At 46.3% G+C, this 7,006-nt stretch overlaps 1 long non-coding RNA gene across 1 annotated transcript; it reads right to left on the reverse strand.

The window, feature by feature from the left end:
• Window positions 1–3,800: 3,800 nt before the first annotated feature.
• On the reverse strand, window positions 3,801–7,006 carry LOC118168221. Its single transcript, XR_004751432.1, has 2 exons — window positions 6,118–7,006; window positions 3,801–5,984 (listed from the first exon to the last, which is right to left on the reverse strand). It is a non-coding gene; the product is annotated as an uncharacterized LOC118168221 (long non-coding RNA).

Genomic DNA, 7,006 nt, shown 5'->3' on the forward strand with positions numbered 1-7,006 from the left:
TGCCTGCTCCCTTCGAGGGGTTTGCTCCCAACAGATCTGGGAGCTGGGCAAGGTGGCTGAAGAGCTGGCTCGCCTGCCTGGGAAATGAAGGAGAAAAGTGTGATTTCATGCTGTGAATTCACCGTTGTGGCAGAGTCAGTCCTTGGGTTGTGGAAATCAGCAGGTGTCTGCATGCCACCTTGTGCCTTGGTGAGGTCACTTTTCCCCGGATCCCTCAGGCCTGGAGCAGGTCTGCTCCTGCCTCCCTGTGACAGGTCCCAGATGTAGGGGTACCCGCACAGGGGGCCACCACCAACCAGCTGCAGAACCAGGCCGTGTTGTGCCTCCTGCTTCCCACCACCCCAGCCAGGCCGCTGGGAGGTGACACCCCTCACAATGGGGCACGCTGCCGCGCCTCAGAGCTGCACCATGCCGAGAAGGCACCCAAGTGTTTTCCAAGCCAAGTCTTATTTACAAGGCTTTAATCACATCCTTCCCTGCAGGAAGCGGAAAGTGCTTCTCCCGGACCCTCCCAGACGGTGATCTGCCTCGCAGATCCCGCAGGGGCTCGGAGGAAGGGGGAGCAGGACGGGGGCTGTTTGGGGAAGCTTTTCCTCACAGCGGCCATCAAGGGGAGAAGCCTCTGGTGGCTGCACCGCGAGTACAGGTGCAGCTGCACCACGGAGGTACCTGGCCCTGGTGGGCTGGGCCCACCTCACATTTCTTGATCTTTTTTTCCCAATAAAAGCTGTTTTTCCCACATGAAACGTTTGAAGTTTGCGCTCTACCGATACCTCTGCGGAGAATGAGCCCAGCAGACAGGGGGGCTCCTCAGAGGAAGCGAGGAGATTATTAATATCCACAGAGGAAGTCACTGTGATGATTAAGACTTGCTTTCAGTACTCGGTGGGTATGTCTGTGCTTTGGGAAAAAAGGGTGTTGTGTTGCAGGAGAGGCAAATCCCTTTAGCTTGGACAGGCAGGAGTGTTGGGGCAGAGGTGCAGAGCTCGGCAGCATCAGAGGGTGTCTGTGGCCCAGGTTATCCACATGAATAGTGGATGTGAGGGTTGAGACAAGGGAGGTTTTTCAAATGTTTTGATACCTCAGAGGGAAAGGACTAAGTCAGTGCAGTTTTATGGTCAATAGCAAATGCTGTGTTGCAGGCAGATTTTTAATCAACACAAATGATATGTAACATTGGAGTATTTTTGATGGGCTTGTGCTTTTTATTTTTAGTTAACAAGCCCAGTTTCCCAGCGTTGTTCAAAATGAATTACTATTTCCCCATGCCAACTTAAGATGAAGTGCAGAAGTTGGTAAACAACACCCTACGGATTCCCTTTGTTACATTTGGCCGTGGGGCCTTCCGCAAGCTGCAAGTGAAAAGCACTTTTAATATGCATGTCACCTTAAGCTTTTTATGCCTATGTAATACATCATCAAACCCCATCCCTTGCATCAAGTCAAGTGGACACTTCCACCCTCTTCAGTCAGGGGCGAAATTTTAAAGCGAATTATAGCATGATAAGAATTTCAGGGGAAAAAAAAATCTACTGGGTAAAACTACTCTTCATGTTAACTCCTGAACTCAGCAGGTGACACAAACAATGAATTTGTGCCCTGATGCTATACAGCTATACGTAGCCGCATTTAAGCCTTACCAAAGCATTCCCTCTACAGGGCTACACAAGAATTACAGAAAGGACTTCAAGCTCAGGTCTGTGCTACTGCTTCATCCACAGAGAGGGGTGGCTCTGCCAAAGCCCATTCCTTGGTGTGGGAACCCCACATCTGATGGAGAAATCCCAGGGACTCTCATGTGACTTTGCTTTCCCAAGGCAGCGTAGGAAGTCCACGCCGCCATGTGAGCTTCAAGGACTTGCTCCAGTTTACACAGGCTGAGGACCTGTCTCATAAAACATGTACTCCATGAATCATTTACATGGGTTATAAATCCTCTGCTGCACTGGTATTTTCTCATAAATCAGTGCCAAGGACTAATCCTTGATTAATGTTTTGAAATATACCATCCAGATTGCGACAATGGAAGTTCTGTTTTGTGCAACAAAGCTGTACGATAACAAAAACTTGCAATGCTTCTAATCTCTTCTATTAAGACAGATACCATGTTCCTAGCCTGATTAAGCAGTACTTCAAGACAGAACATTCATAAAAGTAGCAGCTACCTGACGGACAGTCATGCGTCATTCTCCCTTCTTTTCCCAGTGATTCACTGTATAACCCGGGCAGATCAGCTGAACCTTGCCATGAAAAGTCTGCATCCCTCTATGTGCCCATCTGGCTGAGCTATGAGGAGAGAGCAGTCTCCAACAAGGTTATGCATCACTCCCTGATTCTGGCTTCTGGCAATATAACTGGGCCATCCAGTTCATTCACTCTGCTTATGAAAGCAGTATGTATTACTGAGGGTTTCACCTCGTGTCCACAAAACATTTCTATTCTGTGCCCTGAAACTACTATTTTAAAATTAAAAAATGAACCAGCTTGTTTCAAAGCCTTCAGGATGTTTGGAGAAAAATTACAATTGTGACCAGCAACTCTTTGCCATGCCAGAAAAACAGGTCCTCTAAAAGGCATAAACAGTAGCCTCTACAAACTATGTTTAAATCAAGTGAAAAAAAAAAAAAAAAAAAAAAAAAAATCTCCTAAGCCACGGTGTTCGCTAAAACTTAATTTTCAATGAAGTTTCTAACTATTTCCTGCAATGCAATAGATTTTTTTTTCACCCCATCCCTAATCTTTATGTTGATAAAGGATTGGAATCTAAATCCTAAGAAGCAATAGGCATCTATGGTGCTCCTGGCTGAGAGCTGCAGGTGATTGACACTTCCCAAATGCAGACATAATAGCTATAGCAAAAATTTCACTGCTAGTTAAGAGTGTGATGAGTATCCAGCTTCACTGAGAAGTCAGATGGCTGTATACAATATCAGAGCTATTCTTTCAAACATTACAAAAAATCCCCCAACTCCTCTGACAACATTTGAACCACCAGGATAGCCATGTATCCGTGAGCTGAGGCAACGTGCTGACCAGCAGAGTCACCTTCTCTGCCACCACCTACCCAGACAATGAGGAGTGCCACTAACACCTTGAAAATGAGCGTGTAGCAAGAAAGAAAATTTGCCAAAACTTTCCTTATCTTCCTGAGTAAGTAAGAAACCAGCAAGTAGCAGGAATATGGATGTAGGCAGACTGGATTAGAGCACTGGCCCCTGTATTGTCCCCGCCAGTGGCCAATACCAGATGCTTCTGAGAATACTGTGAAAAACCTGCCCATAGGGTGAGTTTCCTCCTCTCTGCCATCTGGTACTTGCTTGGCTTCTTCCCAGAAGCATTAAGATTTACATCCCTTCCAAAAGTATTTGCAGTCCTATCTAACATGGGAAGAAGGCCAGAGATAGCTTGATACACCTTTTCCTTTTGTAAATATTCCTTTGTAAACAGGTGACCCAACAAATATGTGGGAGAAATGAAAGCTAAGGTTTTACCGCACTCCTCTGTTACGAAGCCATCAGGGCACATCCTGGAGGCCAAAGTCTGCCCTGAGTTACACGCACAGCTGACAAAAGGGGGATCTGTGTAGCTGGGGCAGAACTTGGTCCCCACAGCCTGGAGGTGCTTGCAGGAGGCTGTTTTGCAAGACAGAAGCACAACACTCGCAGTTTTTAGTTGTCTTTCATGCACACCAACTGCAGAAAACTCAGGAAGCTCCTGGGATTTAGACTTACATCATTCCAGCCACTGGTGATTTAAACACTGGCTTTGCTGAGAGCACATTCAAATTACATGCATTTTTCTCTCTCCTCCTTTGTTTGTATTTCTCCTACAACCCTTTGCAGGTGTTTCGGATGAGGCAGAGTGCTGTTCCACGGATGGCAATGAATTCAGACTGGTTTCAGCTGAATGATCTTTGTTTTCATTGGTTTAAAAAAGAAAAAAAGAAAAAGGTGAAAAATTTACTCAAGAATTGAAAAATATCAGCACTGCTCCTAGGGAACACTGTAGACTGATCATCCTCTGAGCTTGGCAGGTTTCCCCCGTGACCTGGGGGACGCAGCAAACTCCTGGGCTCTTCTGGAGTGCCCCACTGCCACTTTGCTCCACCAGCATCCTGCTTTTTCCCAGCCCAGCTCTGCGCTGAGCTTGGCACTGGCAGATACAAAACAGACACCTCGCTATTCAAGCAAATGAGGCCGTCAGTATTAGCAGCATGAGGTCGATGAAACCTAAGCAGTTCTGCAAGAGAGAAAATAGACTATGCTACGCTATCCACTGTGTTCTTTACACTCTTATTTCTCATTTCCATTGTGAACCAAATGAACAAATGACCCCTTAGCTGTGCTGACGGACCGGGGAAATACAAATACCCAGTTTTGTACAGTAAGTGAGGCCCGTTGGTACTGCACCCTTCACTCGGTGGTAAAGTGTATTTTCTGCTTGCAAGACAACAACTTTGCTGAGGACCTAATTTTGCCTTCTTTTATTGCTCACTGAAGCCACTGGGATTTTATAGCAGATGAGAAAGGAGAGCCATGCCCTAAAATGCTGACACTACTTCTATATATCATAGGGATATCTGAATAATTCATAGTGTCAAGCAGAGCAAGTTAAAGGAACAGTGTCATAAGTGACAACAGCCAGCTTTAATACATACCATACAAAAAAAAAAAAAAAAAATCCACAAATTTCTTTTTTAGGCAAAAAATGTGGTCATTTTTCCCAAGCAAGATCTACAATAGTGTTACAAAATGTGGGGTGATGTAACAAACACAGATTTCACTCTGATTGAGCATGTTACCCCTTACCTTACCCTTGTGTTATACTTGAAGTGGGACCCAGATTAGACAAACGGACGGCATATTCTTCCCCAGTGCTCATTCTAACACAGAAACATTGCTGAAGTCACTGATTTGCTGTCACAGGTCTTCAGGGGTTACATCTCGCTTTCCATTCCTGATAACTATCAACTTCCAAAACTTTTATTTCTGAAGCAAAGGTAAGAGATTAAGCTGCTTATGGGGCTGGTGCTAAAGCAAAGACTCATTAATTCTGAGGATGGTTGAATCCAAGCCAGACCCATGTTTTTCCAAAGGCCCCTCATCTTTACAATGCACAAAATGACAGCTCTGGGATGCAAAGACCTCCAGGAAATCATGCTTGAAATCCAGATAAAAGCAATTCCGATCCACCTCTTCTTGTGCAAATAACAAATCCCCTATTATTTGCAGATTCCTGTACTACTGTAAGCTTCCCGTCCCTTGTTCAGGACCAGTGACTGTCCTGGTGTCTGACACTTCAGGCCAGAGATGCTGAGGGAAGGGAAGCCTTGCAAATGCCCACATATTGCTCAGCGCGTGACATGCGTCTGCAAACCTGAACTGAGAAGGAAGGACTAATTCTAAGCCTCCTAACTGGTGCTCCGTGCTGTCAATATCCCCAATTGCTCAGGCAAATCAATCTCCCCAGCCTGATCTGCGGTCGGCAGCCGCAGCAGGTCTTGGTGAGCAGGTGATTCTGCCTGGCTTTCTGTATTCTGCCCACGTCCACTGCCTGCTATAGGACAGGGATGCAGTTACAAACGGGGACGCTATTTGAATACAAATGGGAGGAAGAAAGCCACTCTCTCAGCACCGGAGCCAAGGGAAGCCCCAGGTGGCGGTGGGGTAATAGGATTGCGATTGCAAGGTTCAGCATGATGGCTGCTCCTGCCACTGCTGCTCTTCAGCATGGCACTGCATTTTATTAAATTTCCTGCGCGCTTGTCACTCGCATGATGCCATTTGGCACAGCCTTCCCCGCTCTCGGCAGCTCACAACAATGCCAGTTTGGTTTGCATTTTTCCTCGAGCCAGCAGGTTGCTGCGCCTTTGTATTCGCCGCTCTTTTTCAGCTGGGTGGTTGTTTATCGAGGCAGGCTGGAGCGTTTGGCTTTGAACCATGCCCTCGTGCAGGCTCACATAATCACTCGGGCAATTCTCCTTGCTGCAGAAGTAAAATTTGGAAAGTGAGGAATGAATTGCCTTAGGGCTCTGATCATTTTTAATGGCGTGGAGATAATCTGTCAGAGTCAGGAACAATGACAGAGCAGCAAAGATTCCCACGTCCACGTTCATACTTTTGGTCTCTTCCCATCATTTCCAGATCAGACCAACTTGAGCCTTAAGAGGATTCAGATTTGGGGTCCAATTTGAATTCCACTTTGAAGATACTGCTTTAAACCATGCTGTAAGTTAATTTTGATATCATCCAGAATTGATCAGTCATGCTTGCAAATTCAAACTTACTTGCCATATTCCCTGCTTTGCTTTCATTAAAAGTGGAAAATTTCCAAGAACTGACAACTCTAGAAACTGAAGTTCCAGGTGAACAGAGCATAGTACAGCACAAATCAAAGCAAATTTATTACATCCCTGTGCTCCCTGCAGTTCAACCCCACATCCTTTAGGTCTGCCCTGTTATCAGGACCACCAACTGCACCACCTCTGAGGACCAGCCCTAGAGGTGACTCTGACCAACCTGGAACCGCATCTTCATAGTGTCTGACACCACAGGAGATGCAAATCCCTCTCCTACCCCTCAGTATCTGAGCACACTGACATCTTGCACAGTTTGCTGTACAGAAGGGCTGCTGCTGCTGCCCTTGCACAGATAACGAAGAGCAAAGAGCTCCAAGGCCTGCTGTCCTTGGGAGGACGAGGGGAGGAGACCTTGCTGAATTCACTGTTATCTGCACGGGCAAGTGGAGCCTGCTCTGCCCTGGGGACCACAGAAGCAACAGCTGTGCAGATTTAAATAATAATTAATAAATATTATTATTAATTATAATAACACAAGAAGCTCTCAGAGGCATGTTCTGTTACATCTCACCACCAGCATCACTGGCTGGTCCTTGGAGAAGATTCAAGCCCAGCTTTAACACCTGAGAGAAGATCTCCTTTCACTGCTGGGGCAAGGGTGAGGTGGGCCGCCATCCCTTCCCCTTTCCTCACACAACCATGCCTTTG

The sequence above is a fragment of the Oxyura jamaicensis genome, chromosome 5, assembly GCF_011077185.1.
Source record: "Oxyura jamaicensis isolate SHBP4307 breed ruddy duck chromosome 5, BPBGC_Ojam_1.0, whole genome shotgun sequence".
Taxonomy (NCBI): Eukaryota; Metazoa; Chordata; class Aves; order Anseriformes; family Anatidae; genus Oxyura; species Oxyura jamaicensis.